This window comes from Lonchura striata, chromosome Z (genome assembly GCF_046129695.1).
Source record: "Lonchura striata isolate bLonStr1 chromosome Z, bLonStr1.mat, whole genome shotgun sequence".
Lineage (NCBI taxonomy): Eukaryota > Metazoa > Chordata > Aves > Passeriformes > Estrildidae > Lonchura > Lonchura striata.
In genome coordinates this window covers 75,996,710-76,011,791 of record NC_134642.1, presented here as the reverse complement: position 1 = coordinate 76,011,791, position 15,082 = coordinate 75,996,710, and the positions used below count along the sequence as shown (strand labels likewise).

The 15,082-nt window shown below is 48.7% G+C and overlaps 1 long non-coding RNA gene across 1 annotated transcript; it reads left to right on the top strand.

Moving 5' to 3' along the window:
• Positions 1-7,981: 7,981 nt before the first annotated feature.
• Positions 7,982-8,814, top strand: LOC144248278 (uncharacterized). Its single transcript, XR_013341667.1, has 3 exons — positions 7,982-8,075; positions 8,400-8,540; positions 8,766-8,814. It is a non-coding gene; the product is annotated as an uncharacterized LOC144248278 (long non-coding RNA).
• Positions 8,815-15,082: the final 6,268 nt, after the last annotated feature.

Sequence of the window (15,082 nt, the reverse complement as noted above, 5' to 3'; positions counted from 1 at the left end):
TACAGCTGACAGAGGCAACAGCAGTGTCTGCCCCGGCTCCCTCTGCTCCTGGAGAAGAAGCCAAAGAGGAGCAAATTGAGCAGCATGACCGCGAGGCTTCAGCAGTGGTCACAGCAGAGCCAGACACTTCTGTAAGTTCTGGGTGGTGCTATCTATAGTGTAACACAGAGCAGCAAGTTTTCCTTTTGCATTTCAGAGCTTTCAAGAATTAAAAAGTCAGTTACAAAGAGATCATTGCTACCTGATAGTAGGGAGGGTGGAATATTTATTTCAGAGCAATTTGCATTACAGGTGGATTAGCCAATCTTAAAACCATGAGAGTGCATTTGAATCCAATTGCAATTAAAGTTTCCCAATTTTCCTTGGAAGAAATGGTGGTAGATGTGAGAATATAGACAGTTATAAATGATAGGTAAAGGCCTGTCCCTAATAATTCCTTCTTGCCACAGATGACAGCGGGAAGAGCAGTGTCTGCCCCAGCTCCCTCTCCTCCTGGTGAAGAAGACAAAGAGGAGCAGCAAATTGAGGAGTATGAGCGTGAGGCTCCATCAGTGATCACAGCAGAGCCTGAATCTTCTGAGCCAGTAAGTGCCAGTTGTGAGTGGTGCTGGCTTTAGTGCAAGGAAGAGATGCAAATTTCGCGTTTGCATTTCAGAGGTTTCAAGATTTAAAAAATCAGTTATACAAATAGATTCATTCCTACCTGATAGTAGGCAGGGTAGAATATTTAAATCCAAGTAATTTGATTTACAGTCGGATTAAACAATTTCAATACCATGAGAGTGCCTTAGAATCCCATTGTAATCAAAGTTTCACAATTTTCCGTGGATGATATGGTGGTAGATGTGAGGAGAAACAAAGTTATAAATGATAGGTAATGGCCTGCCCCTCATGCTTCTCTCTTGCCACAGATGGACGAAGGAACAGCAGTGTCTGCCCCGCCTCCCTCTGCTCCTGTAGAAGAAGCCAAAGAGGAGGAAATGGAGGAGTTTGACCACGAGGCTCCATCAGGGGTCACAGCAGAGACTGAATCTTCTGAGCCAGTAAGTGCCAGTTGTGGGTGGTGCTGTGCTGTCTTTAGTGCAAGGCAGAGCTGCAAGTTTCTGACCAGCCAGCTCTTGCTGTTGTTGCCTGAGGATGCTGAGTGCTGGAGTCCTGCCAGGACCCGGCGATTTCCTGCAGGCGGTGACCACCAGGCAGAAATTGGCCTTGGAGCTGTCATGTTGAGGCACCAAAGCCTGTTGCCTCAGGGTGAGCATCTGTCTGCTCGGCTCAGTGAAGCTCTGTCTCTTGGTTTCTGAAGTCCTGTTGCCAAGGGCACACATGGCAGTGCTGGAGCTTGGTTTGTTTGCTTTGTTTGCTTTCTCGTAGTGGAAACATGTGTTTGGCTGGTGAAATTGCTCTTCAGCTTACTTGAGTATTTATTCAGTTCTACGAAGTGTGTGGCCCAGCTTTCTTGTGACTTTTGATAAGATGGAAGGAGACGAGTGTGTTGTCCATGAATCTGTGGGGGACAAGACCTGTGGCCAAAGAAACAAAGTGTGTAGTTGTGAAGCCCTGTTGTGAGGCAAAAAGCACAAGGAGCAAGGTTCTGTGGTTGCATTTTTAGAGGTAGTGTGCAGCTTGGGAAAGTGCTTTGGAGCCTGGAGGTGGAGGTGAAGCTGGAAGTCCTTGACTGCTGTCTTGTGTTGCTGAGAAGAGAGCAAGATGTCTCTGAAATGGGGATGCTGTATTTGAAGTCAAACAGGCAACTTTGTGGTGGGGGAGCTGCATGGGCCCAAAGGATGCAGGGTTGCTGGTCAAGAGAAGTGGAACAAGAGCCAGGGTGTGGCCAGGTAGCCAAGAAGGCCAAGGGCATCGTGGCCTGTGTCAGCAGCAGTGGGGCAGCAGGAGCAGGGCAGTGACCGTCCCCCTGGGCTGGGCAGCGCTGCGGCCAGAGCTGGGAGTGCTGTGTCCACTTGTGGGCCCCTGTGAAGCAGAAAGTCCTTGAGGGGCTGGAGCGTGTGCAGGGAAGGACACGGGAGCTAGGGAAGGGTGTGGAGCGCAAGGCCAAGGAGGAGGTGCTGAGGGAGTTTCAGCCTGGACAATGGGAGCCTCCTGAGGGACCTTCAGGCACACTTCCATGGTTCCATACGTGACTGTGCTCACCACCAGGGCTGTTTCCCTGCCAAACATTCCCTCACTGCCTCCAAGTGTTTTAGCCACCTGAGGAGGGGACATTTTCTACCGTTGGTTTGTTGGTTTGGTAGGAGGTGAAGCCCTGTCCCATTGTCTCTCTTTCCAACAAGCACGGATGCTTCTGCACAACCTTTCCTGCCCTTTTCACGCACAGGATGGCATTCTGATTCAGTTTGAGTTTTCCATGTCTGCGGCAGCAATAGCAAAGGCCTTGCTGGCTATTTCCTACTTCTCCATTTCAGGGCTTTAAAGAGCCAAAAGCTCCTTTGTGCAGAGGCACAGTTGCTTGCTGATAGCAGCCAGAAAGGACTATCAAATACATAGAGTACATCAAATAGAGTTCTGTTGAGTTAGCTTATTTTAATCTGGTTGGAGTGATTTAGAATCCCAATGCTAACAAAGTAGATAATTTCTCCTTCGATGAGGTAGTTGTGGATACAAGGAGAAAGGAGGCTATAAATGATAGGTAATGGCTGTCCATCATGCTTCTCTCTTGCCACAGATGGACGAAGGAACAGTGGTCTCTGCCTCGGCTCCCTCTCCTCCTGAAGAAGAAGCCAAAGAGCAGCAAATTGAAGAGAATGACCACGAGGCTCCATCAGGGGTCACATCGGAGCCTGACATTTCTGAGCCAGTAAGTGCCAGTTGTGGGTGGTGCTGTCTTTAGTGCAAGGCAGAGCTGCAATTTTCTGAGCAGCCAGCTCTTGCTGTTGCTAGCGGAGGATGCCGAGAGCTGCAGTCCTGCAGGACGTAGCCATTTCCTTTAGGCAGTGACAGCTAGAAATTGGCCCTCAGCTCACTACAAGGGCTTTTCCCCTACCAAATATTCCCTCACTGCATCCCAGTGCTTTAGACAGTGTCATCAGTGACACTCTCTGCTGGTTGTTGGTTGAGTTTTTCTTTTGCTGGTTTAGTAGAAGAAACGTCCTGTTGATTTTCTCATTTTCCAACAAGCAAAGATGCTTCTGCACAATGTTTCCTCCTTTTTCCAGCACTGGATGAGATTCAGATCCAGTTGTAGTTTTCCATGTCTGCAGCAGCAATAGCAAAGGCGTAGCTGTCTTTTTCCTACTTTTCCATTTCAGACCTTTCAAAAGATAAAAGCTCTGCATTGCAGAGACAATGCTGCTTGCTGATGTCAGCCAGGGAGGAGTATCAGCTTCATATCCATATGGAGTTCTGTTGAATTGGCCTGTTTTAATTTGATCTGTGTGGCTTAGAATCTTTTTCTCTGGAATTTTATGATTTCTCCTTGGAAGATATGGTCGTAGATGTGAGAAGGAAGGAGGTTATACGTGATAGGTAATGGCTTGTCCCACATGCTTCTCTCTTGCCCCAGACCACAAAACCAGCATCAGTGTCTGCCCCAGTTCCCTCTGCTCCTGGAGAAGATAAAGAGGGGCAAATTGAACAGTATGACCATGAGTCTTCCTCAGGGGTCAGAGCAGAGCCTGAATCTTCTGAGCCAGTAAGTGCCAGTTGTGGGTGGTGCTGTCTTTAGTGCAAGGCAGAGCAGCAAGTTTTCCTTTTGCATTTCAGAGCTTTCAAGAATTAAAAAATCAGTTACAAAGAGATCATTGCTACATGACAGTAAGGAGGGTGGAATATTTATTTCAGAGCAATTTGCATTACTGAATTATTAGCCAATGTAAATACCATGAGAGTGCGTTAGAATCCCATTGCAATTAGAGTTACCCAGTTTTCCTTGGGAGAAATGGTGGTATATGTGAGGAGCAACGAAGTTATAAATGAGGGGTAATGGTCTGTCCTTCATGCTTCTGTCTTGCTACAGATGACAGAGACAGCAGCAGTGTCAGCCCTGGCTCCCTCTCCTCCTGAAGAAGAAGCCAAAGAGGACGAAATTGTGCAGTATGACCACGAGGCTCCATCAAAGGTCACACCAAAGCCTGAATCTTCCGAGCCAGTAAGTGCCAGTTGTGGGTGGCGCTGTCTTTAGTGCAAGGCAGAGCTGCAAGTTTCTGACCAGCCAGCTCTTGCTGTTGCTGCCTGAGGATGCTGAGTGCTGCAGTCCTGCCAGGAGCCAGCGATTTCCTGCAGGCAGTGACCTCCAGCTACAAATTGGCCTTTGATCTGTCGCCCTTAGGCACCAAAGAGATGGGGGTTCTGGCTGAGCTTCTGGCTGCTCAGCTCAGGGAAGTTCTGTCTCTGGGTTTCTGCATTGCTGTGGCCAAATTCACAGGACGTAGTGCTGCAAGTGGCAGGGTTTGATTTGTTTGTTTTCCCTTTGTGGAAATGTGTGTTTGGCTTGTGGAAGTGTTCTTCAGTTTTCTGGAATAGTTCTTCACTTGTACAGTCTCTTTTGACTTTTGCTAGGCTTCAAGGAGATGATTGTGTTGTCCAGGAACCTGTGGGGTGCCATTCTTGTCGGGTATGGCCAAAGAAACCAAGTGCCTCATTGGGAAGGCTTCTTGTGCGGCAAAAAAGCAGAAGCAGCAATTTCCTGTGGATGCCTTTTGCAATGAAGCCGCAGCTTTGGAGCTGGCATTAGGGCCTAGGGTGGGGGTGAAGCTGCAAGTCCTTGACTGCTGTCTTGTGTTGCTGAGAAGAGGCGGGACGTCTCTGAACCGGAGATGCTGTATTTGAAATCAAACGGGCAACTTTTTGGCTGGGCAGCTGTGTGGACCAAAAGGACCCAGGGGTGCCAGTCAAGAGCAGCTGAAGGTGGGCCAGCGCCTGGCCAGGTAGCCAAGAAGGCCGAGGGCATCGTGGCCTGTGTCAGCAGCAGTGGGGCAGCAGGAGCAGGGCAGTGACCGTCCCCCTGGGCTGGGCAGCGCTGCGGCCAGAGCTGGGAGTGCTGTGTCCACTTGTGGGCCCCTGTGAAGCAGAAAGTCCTTGAGGGGCTGGAGCGTGTGCAGAGAAGGACACGGGAGCTGGGGAAGGGTGTGGAGCACAAGGCCAAAGAGGAAGTGGTGAGGAAGCTTCAGACTGGACAACGGGAGGCTCATGAGGGACCTTCAGGCACACTTCCATGGTTCCATACATGACTGTGCTCACCACCAGGGCTGTTTCCCTGCCAAACATTCCCTCACTGCATCCCAGTGCTTTTGACACTGGCATCAGTAACACTCCCTTCTTGTTATTGGTTGCATTTTTGTTTTGCTTGCTTAGTACAGGAATAGCCCTGTTGATTTTCTCATTTTCCAACAAACAAAGATGCTTCTGCACAACGTTTCCTGCCTTTTCCAGCAATGGATTATATTCTGATCCAGTTGCAGGTTTCCATGTCTGCTGCAGCTATAGCAAAGGCATAGCTGTCTCTTTCTTACTTTTCCATTTCAGATCTTTCAGGAGCTAAAAGCTTGGTCTTACAGAGACAACATTGCTTGCAGATGGTTGCCATGGAGGAATATCAGCTTCATACCTATATACAATTCTATTGAATTGGCCCATTTTAATTTGATCGGTGTAGCTTAGAATCCTTTTGCTCTAAAATTTTATTATTTGTCCTTGGGCGATACGGAGGTATATGTGAGAAGAAAGGAGGTTATACATGATAGGCAACAGCATATCCCACATGCTTCTGTCTTGAAGAAGATGACAGAGACAGCAGCAGTGTCAGCCCTGGCTCCCTCTCCTCCTGAAGAAGAAGCCAAAGAGGACGAAATTGTGCAGTATGACCACGAGGCTCCATCAGGAGTCACACCAGAGCCTGACAGTTCGGAGTCAGTAAGTGCCAGTTGTGGGTGGTGCTGTCTTTAGTGCAAGGCAGAGCTGCAAGTTTCTGACCAGTCAGCTCTTGCTGTTGCTGCCTGAGGATGCTGAGTGCTGGAGTCCTGCCAGGAGCCAGCGATTTCCTGCAGGCAGTGACCACCAGCTACAAATTGGCCATCGACTTGTCACCTTGAGGCACCAAGAGCTGGGGGTTCTGGCTGAGCTTCTGGCTGCTCAGCTCGGGGAAGTTCTGTCTCTGGGTTTCTGCATTGCTGTGGCCAAAGGCACAGGATGTAGTGCTGCTGGTGAAAGGGCTTGGTGTGTTTGTTTTCCCTTTGTGGAAAGGTGTCTTTGGCTTGTGGAAATGTTTTTCAGTTTTCTGGAATAGTTCTTCACTTGAACAGTCTCTTTTGACTTTTTCTATGCTGCAAGGAGTTGATTGTGTTGGCCAGGAATCTGTGGGATGCCATTCCTGTTGGGAGTGGCCCAAGAAACCAAGTGACTCTTTGGGCAGGCTTTTTGTGCGGCAAAAAGCAGAAGCAGCAATTTCCTGTGGATGCCTTTTGCAATGAAGCCTGCAGCTTTGGAACTGGCATTAGGGCCTAGGGTGGGGGTGAAGCTGCAAGTCCTTGACGGCTGTCTTGTGTTGCTGAGAAGAGGCAGGACGTCTCTGAACTGGGGATGCTGTGCTTGAAGTCAAACAGGCAACCTTGTTGTTGGGCACTTGCGTGGGCCCAAAGGACCCAGGTGTACCAGTCAAGAGCAGTGGAACGTGGCCCAGCACATGGTCAGGTAGCCAAGAAGGCCGAGGGCATCCTGGCCTGTGTCAGCAGCAGTGGGGCAGCAGGAGCAGGGCAGTGACCGTCCCCCTGGGCTGGGCAGCGCTGCAGCCAGAGCTGGGAGTGCTGTGTCCACTTGTGGGCCCCTGTGAAGCAGAAAGTCCTTGAGGGGCTGGAGCGTGTGCAGGGAAGGACACGGGAGCTGGGGAAGGCTGTGGAGCACAAGGCCAAGGAGGAGGTGCTGAGGGAGTTTCAGCCTGGAGAACGGGAACCTCCTGGGGGACCTTCAGGCACACTTCCATAGATCCATATGGGACAGTGCTCACCACCAGGGCTGTTTCCCTGCCAAACATGCCCTCACTGCCTCCCAAGTGTTTTAGCCGCCAGAGGAGGGGACACTTGTGACTTGTGGTTTGTTGCTTTGCTAGGAGGTGAAGCCCTGCTTGTTTTCTCTCTTTTCAACAAGCGCAGATGCTTCTGCACAAAGTTTCCTGCACTTTTTATGCACTGGATGCGATTCTGATCCAGTCTGAGTTTTCCGTGTCTGCTGCAGCAATAGCAAAGGCCTTGCTGGCTGTTTCCTACTTTTCCATTTCAGGGCTTTAAAGAGCCAAATGCTCCTTTGTGCAGAGGCACAGTTGCATGCCGATAGGAGCCAGAAAGGACTATCAAATACATAGAGTGCATCAAATAGAGTTCTGTTGGGTTAGTCCATTTTATTCTCGTCAGAGTGCCTTAGAATCCCATTGCTAACAAAGTTGATAATTTCTCCTTCAAAGAGGTTGTTGTGGATACAAGGAGAAAGGAGGCTATAAATGATAGGTAATGGCTGTCCATCATGCTTCTCTCTTGCCATAGATGGACGAAGGAACAGCGGTCTCTGCCCCGGCTCCCTCTTCTCCTGGTGAAGAAGCCAAAGAGGAGGAAATTGAGCAGTATGACCACGAGGCTCCATCAGTGGTCACACCAGAGCCTGACAGTTCAGAGCCAGTAAGTGTCAGTTGTGGGTGTTGCTGTCTTTAGTGCAAGGCAGTGCTGCAAGATTCGCTTTTTTATTCCAAAGCTTTCAGATTTAAATTGTCAGTTACAGAAACAGATCATTGTAACATGATAGTAGGCAGGGTGGAATACTAATACAGAGCAATTTGCATTATAGGTGGACTAGAAAAATTCAATACCATGAGAGTGCCTTAGACTCCCTTTAGAATCAAAGTTTCTCAATTTTCCTTGGAAGATATGGTGGTAGATGTGAGAAGATAGGAGGTTATAAATCATAGATAATGCCCTGTCCCTCATGCTTCTCTCTTACCACAGATGACAGAGGCAACAGCAGTGTCTGCCCTGGCTCCCACTGCTCCAGGAGAAGAAGCCAGAGAGGAGGAAATTGAGGAGTATGACCGCGAGGCTCCATCAATGGTCATACCGGAGCCTGAGAGCTTGGAGCCAGTAAGTGCCAGTTGTGGGTGGTGCTGTCTTTAGTGCAAGGCAGTGCTGCAAGTTTCACTTTGCATTTCCGAGCTTTCAGATTTAAATGGTCAGTTACACAAATAGATCATTGGTACCAGACACTAGGCAGAGTGGAATATTTAAGTCTAAGTAATTTGATTTACAGTCGGATTATCCAATTTCAATACCAGAAGAGTGCCTTAGAATCCCATTGCAATCAAGGTTTCTCAGTTTTCCTTGGAAGATATGGTGGTAGATGTGAGAAGAAATCAGATTAAAACAGATTGGTAATGGCCTGTCCCTCATGCTTCTCTCTTGCCTCAGATGATAGAGACGGCAGCAGTGTCTGCCCTGGCTCCCTCTACTCCTGGAGGAGAAGTCAACGAGGAGGAAATCGAGGGGAATCCATGCTGCTTTCTGACAGAGGAGACCTTCCCTGGCTATTTGACACTTGCAGTACTGGAGGTTGGTTATAGCTCTGCATAAATTCAAAGACCAATATAGAGTGCTTGCATGGTGCTGTCAGAGCATGGCTGCCATGTGGTCATGGTGACAGCAGAAGGTTGTCTTGGTGCATGGAAGGCCTCAGTGTCAGAACAACCCGAGGGCTTGCTCAGGAAAAGAGCATCCTCCTGCTTGAGGCATTTGTCAGTGGGAGCTGCCCAATGACAAAAGCCTTGTTTTTCCTAGTGTTGCAGCATAGCCTTTCAGGCTTTCACCAGTGCTACAGTGATTGAAGGACTCACTGTTTCAGCTTTCACAGCTTACGGAGTTTGTTATTCCAGCTACTACCTGACCAACCTCGCATGTAAGTAGAGGTTTTCCCTGCGTGTACCCAAACCTGGCTTTTGTATGTCTTCCTACTCTTTCTTAGTGCCTGAGTTATTTTGAAACAGAAAGAGAACCAGTGTGCCACTGGTTTGGTAAAGCTCCTGTCAAGGAGTTCAGCTACAAGGGGATTTCTGCAGCCACAGGGGCAGCATTTTCAAGGGAACCTGCAGGGGTTCTGTTTCCTCCACGGGAAAGTCTGAGGCAGCGGAGTCTGTCATTTCCTCAGTTTGCTGGGACAAGCAAGACAGCTTTGAAAATGTAAACTGGAGACCTTCTTGGAAGGCCTTCTAACAACTCTGCAGTTGTTCCCAGAATTCAGGGAAAGCTTCTTTTATTCTACATTTTGTCATGAAAGGATTTGACTGTCTAACCTGACCCTTGAATGAGTGCTAAAATAGTGATTCCCTTTGCAAGGAAGTGCAAACTCCAAAGCAGGGAGTGTCTGCTCCTGGACCCTGGAGCTGCTGCTGTGCTGTGTCACAATAGACCTGCCACAGGTCAAGGGGTGTTTGGGGAAGTTTTTCTGGGCATCTTCCAGAAAGTTAATGAGACTTAGTGCCAGCAGCTGAGTTAAAAAAGGAAAAAGGATCTGAAAGAGAGGATAAAAGAAGCTGCTTTATATGTTTGGCAGAACAGGAGCACCTAATGTTAAAGAACAATTTGCATTTTCTTCATCATATTTCTATTCATTTACTGGCAAAACAGGCCAAAGTGTAGGCACAATCAACAGTATTGTCCTGATCTCTTGCTGGTTGTGTGAATTAAATGTGTTACCTGGAGGGATGCTGTGAAAGGAAAATAATCTCTGTTTGGCTTGACATGTTCTGGGGGATTCACCAGCCCAGGTAGTTGTCTGACAGCATCTGGTTATTTTTCCTTGCCCACTACAGGCCAAGTGATCCATTTATTCAGAAGTACAGATCATGAGGTGAGTGAAAAAGGAACATTTCAAGATTCTGGTGTTTAAAAATTATAGAGTAAGCTGAGAGCATGGTCAGTAGCAGTAAAATGTAGACAGCCAGCTAGCTAGGCCAAAAAGAAAATGCATGCTAATGCTTGCAGCAGCAATAACAAAAGCATCACTGGCTAATTCATAAACGTTTCCATTTCAGAGCTTTCAACAATTAAAAAGTCAATTACACAAATAGAGCATTGCTACCTGATAGTAGGCAGGGTGGAATATTAAATTGAGAGCAATTTGCAGTACAGTTGGATTAGTCAATTTTAATACATGAGAACGCCTTGGAATCCCATTGGAATCAAAGTTTCCCAAATTTCCTTGGAAGATATGGTGGTAGATGTGAGGAGAAATGAAGTTATAAATGAGAGGTAACGGCCTGTCCCTCATGCTTCTGTCCTTCCACAGATGACAGAGGCAACAGCAGTGTCTGCCCTGGCTCCCTCTCCTCCTGGTGAAGAAGCCAAAGAGGAGGAAATTGAGCAGTATGACCACGAGGCTCCATCAGGAGTCACACCAGAGCCTGACAGTTCGGAGTCAGTAAGTGCCAGTTGTGGGTGGTGCTGTCTTTAGTGCAAGGCAGAGCTGCAAGTTTCTGACCAGTCAGCTTTTGCTGTTGCTGCCTGAGGATGCTGAATGCTGGAGTCCTGACGGGACCCAGCGATTTCCTGCAGGCAGTGACCTCCAGCTACAAATTGGCCTTGGAGCTGTCATGCTGAGGCACCAAAGCCTGTTGCCTCAGGGTGAGCGCCTGTCTGCTCGGCTCAGTGAAGCTCTGTCTCTTGGCTTCTGCAGGGCCATGGCCAAGGGCACACGAGGTAGTGCTGGAGGTCTCAGGGCATGGTTTGTTTGCTTTCTCTTTGTGGAAACGTGTGTTTGGCTGGTGAAATTGCTCTGCAGCTTTCTTCAGTAATTCATCACTTGAGTAATTCTTCACAGTTTCTTTAGCCCTCCTTTCTTTTCGCTTTTTCATATGCTGCAAGGAGATGATTTGGTTGTCCATGAATCTGTGGGGGACAATATTCTTTCCTCTCTGGCCAAAGAAATGAAGTATGTAGTTGTGAAAACCTCTTGTGAGGCAAAAAGCACAAGGAGAAAAGTTCTGTGGAAGCATTTTTTGGTGTAGACTGCAGCTTTGGAAAGTGCATTGGAGCCTGGAGGCAGGCTGAAGCTGCAAGTCCTTGACTGCAGTCTAGTGTGGCTCAGAAGAGGAAGGACATCTTGAAATGGTGGATGCTGTATTTTTAGTCCAATGGGAAAATTTGTGGCTCGGGCAGTCAAGAGCAGCTGAAGGTGGCCAGCGCCTGGCAAGGTAGCCAAGAAGTCCGAGGGCATCCTGGCCTGTGTCAGCAGCAGTGGGGCAGCAGGAGCAGGGCAGTGACCGTCCCCCTGGGCTGGGCAGCGCTGCGGCCAGAGCTGGGAGTGTGTGTCCACTTGTGGGCCCCTGTGAAGCAGAAAGTCCTTGAGGGGATGGAGCGTGTGCAGAGAAGGACACGGGAGCTGGGGAAGGCTGTGGAGCGCAAGGCCAAAGAGGAGGTGCTGAGGGAGTTTCAGCCTGGACAACGAGAGCCTCGTGAGGGACCTTCAGGCACACTTCCATGGTTCCATACGTGACAGTGCTCACCACCAGGGATGTTCCCCTGCCAAACATGCCCTCAGTGCCTCCAAGTGTTTTAGCCACCTGAGGAGGGGACATTTTCTACCGTTGGTTTGTTGGTTTGGTAGGAGGTGAAGCCCTGCCCATTTTCCAACAAGCACGGATGCTTCCGCACAAATTTTTTCTGCCGTTTTTAGGCACTCGCTGGAATTCTGATCCAGTTGGAGTTTTCCATGTCTGCTGCAGCAATATCAAAGGCCATGCTGGCTGTTTCCTACTTTTCCATTTCAGGGCTTTAAAGAGCCAAATGCTCCTTTGTGCAGAGGCACAGTTGCTTGCTGATAGCAGCCAGAAAGGACTATCAAATACATAGAGTGCATCAAATATAGTTCTGTTGAGTTAGCTTATTTTAATCTGGTTGGAGTGATTTAGAAACCCAATGCTAGCAAAGTAGATAATTTCTCCTTCGACGAGGTAGTTGTGGATACAAGGAGAAAGGAGGCTATAAATGATAGGTAATGGCCTGTCCATCATGCTTCTCTCTTGCCACAGATGGACGAAGGAACAGCGGTCTCTGTCTTGGCTCCCTCTGCTCCTGGTGAAGAAGCCAAAGAGCAGCAAATTGAGGAGTATGACCACGAGGCTCCATCAGTGGTAACACCAGAGCCTGACAGTTCAGAGCCAGTAAGTGCCAGTTATGGGTGGTACTGTCTTTAGTGCAAGGCAGAGCTGCAATTTTCTGAGCAGCCAGCTCTTGCTGTTGCTAGCGGAGGATGCCGAGAGCTGCAGTCCTGCAGGACGTAGCCATTTCCTTTAGGCAGTGACAGCTAGAAATTGGCCCTCAGCTCACTACAAGGGCTTTTCCCCTACCAAACATTCCCTCACTGCATCCCAGTGCTTTAGACAGTGTCATCAGTGACACTCCCTGCTGGTTGTTGGTTGAGTTTTTATTTTGCTGGTTTAGTAGAAGAAACGTCCTGTTGATTTTCTCATTTTCCAACAAGCAAAGATGCTTCTGCACAATGTTTCCTCCTTTTTCCAGCACTGGATGAGATTCAGATCCAGTTGTAGTTTTCCATGTCTGCAGCAGCAATAGCAAAGGCGTAGCTGTCTGTTTCCTACTTTACCATTTCAGACCTTTCAAAAGATAAAAGCTCTGCATTGCAGAGACAATGCTGCTTGCTGATGGCAGCCAGGGAGGAATATCGGCTACCTATCCATATGCAGTTCTGTTGAATTGGCCTGTTTTAATTTGATCTGTGTGGCTTAGAATCTTTTACTCTGGAAGTTTATGATTTTTCCTTGGAAGATATGGTCGTAGATGTGAGAAGGAAGGAGGTTATACGTGATAGGTAATGGCTTGTCCCACATGCTTCTCTCTTGCCCCAGACCACAAAACCAGCATCAGTGTCTGCCCCAGTTCCCTCTGCTCCTGGAGAAGATAAAGAGGGGCAAATTGAACAGTATGACCATGAGTCTTCCTCAGGGGTCAGAGCAGAACCTGAATCTTCTGAGCCAGTAAGTGCCAGTTGTGGGTGGTGCTGTCTTTAGTGCAAGGCAGAGCAGCAAGTTTTCCTTTTGCATTTCAGAGCTTTCAAGAATTAAAAAATCAATTACAAAGAGATCATTGCTACATGATAGTAAGGAGGGTGGAATATTTATTTCAGAGCAATTTGCATTACTGAATTATTAGCCAATGTAAATACCATGAGAGTGCGTTAGAATCCCATTGCAATTAGAGTTACCCAGTTTTCCTTGGGAGAAATGGTGGTATATGTGAGGAGCAACGAAGTTATAAATGAGCGGTAATGGCCTGTCCTTCACGCTTCACTCTTGCCACAGATGACAGAGACAGCAGCAGTGTCTCCCCTGACTCCCTCTCCTCCTGGTGAAGAAGCCAAAGAGCAGCAAATTGAGGAGTATGACCGCGAGTCTCCATCAATGGTCATCCCGGAGCCCGACAGCTCGGAGCCAGTAAGTGCCAGTTGTGGGTGCTGCTGTCTTTAGTGCAAGGCAGAGCTGCAAGTTTCTGACCAGCCAGCTCTTGCTGTTGCTGCCTGAGGATGCTGAGTGCTGGAGTCCTGCCAGGAGCCAGCGATTTCCTGCAGGCAGTGACCTCCAGCTACAAATTGGATTTTGACCTGTCACCAAAGGCACAGGACGTAGTGCTGCAAGTGGCAGGGCTTGGTTTGTTTGTTTTCCCTTTGTGGAAAGGTGTGTTTGGCTTGTGGAAGTGATCTGCACTGTTCTGGAGTAGTTCTTCTCTTGTACATTCTCTCTTGACTTTTGCTAAGCTGCATGAAGATGATTGTGTTGTCCAGGAACATGTGGGGTGCCATTCTTGTCAGGTATGGCCAAAGAAACCAAGTGCCTCATTGGGAAGGTTTCTTTGTGGCAAAAAGCAGAAGCAGCAATTTCCTGTGGATGCCTTTTGCAATGAAGCCGCAGCTTTGGAACTGGCATTAGGGCCTAGGGTGGGGGTGAAGCTGCAAGTCCTTGACGGCTGTCTTGTGTTGCTGAGAAGAGGCAGGACATCTTGGAACCGGAGATGCTGTATTTGAAATCAAACAGGCAACTTCGTCGCTGGGTACCTGTGTGGGCCAAAAGGACCCAGGGGTGCCAGTCAAGAGCAGCTGAAGGTGGGCCAGCGCCTGGCCAGGTAGCCAAGAAGGCCAAGGGCATCCTGGCCTGTGTCAGCAGCAGTGGTGCAGCAGGAGCAGGGCAGTGACCGTCCCCCTGGGCTGGGCAGCGCTGCGGCCAGAGCTAGGAGTGCTGTGTCCACTTGTGGGCCCCTGTGAAGCAGAAAGTCCTTGAGGGGATGGAGCGTGTGCAGGGAAGGACACGGGAGCTGGGGAAGGCTGTGGAGCACAAGGCCAAGGAGGAGGTGCTGAGGGAGTTTCAGCCTTAACAACAGGAGCCTCAAGAGAAACTTTCACGCACACTTCCATGGTTCCATACGTGACAGTGCTCACCACCAGGGCTGTTTCCCTGCCAAACATGCCCTCACTGCCTCCAAGTGTTTTAGCCGCCAGAGGAGGGGACACTTTTGACTTGTGGTTTGTTGCTTTGCTAGGAGGTGAAGCTCTGCTTGTTTTCTCTCTTTGCAACAAGCGCAGATGCTTCTGCACAAAGTTTCCTGCACTTTTTACGCACTGGATGCGATTCTGATCCAGTCTGAGTTTTCTGTGTCTGCTGCAGCAATAGCAAAGGCCTTGCTGGCTGTTTCCTACTTTTCCATTTCAGGGCTTTAAAGAGACAAAAGCTCCTTTGTGCAGAGGCACAGTTGCATGCAGATAGGAGCCAGAAAGGACTATCAAATACATAGAGTGCATTAAATAGAGTTCTGTTGGGTTAGTCCATTTTATTCTCGTCAGAGTGCCTTAGAATCCCAATGCTAACAAAGTTGATAATTTCTCCTTCAAAGAGGTTGTTGTGGATACAAGGAGAAAGGAGGCTATAAATGATAGGTAATGGCTGTCCATCATGCTTCTCTCTTGCCACAGATGGACGAAGGAACAGCGGTCTCTGCCCCGGCTCCCTCTGCTCCTGGTGAAGAAGCCAAAGAGCAGCAAATTGAGGAGTATGACCACGAGGCTCCATCAGTGGTCACACCAGAGCCTG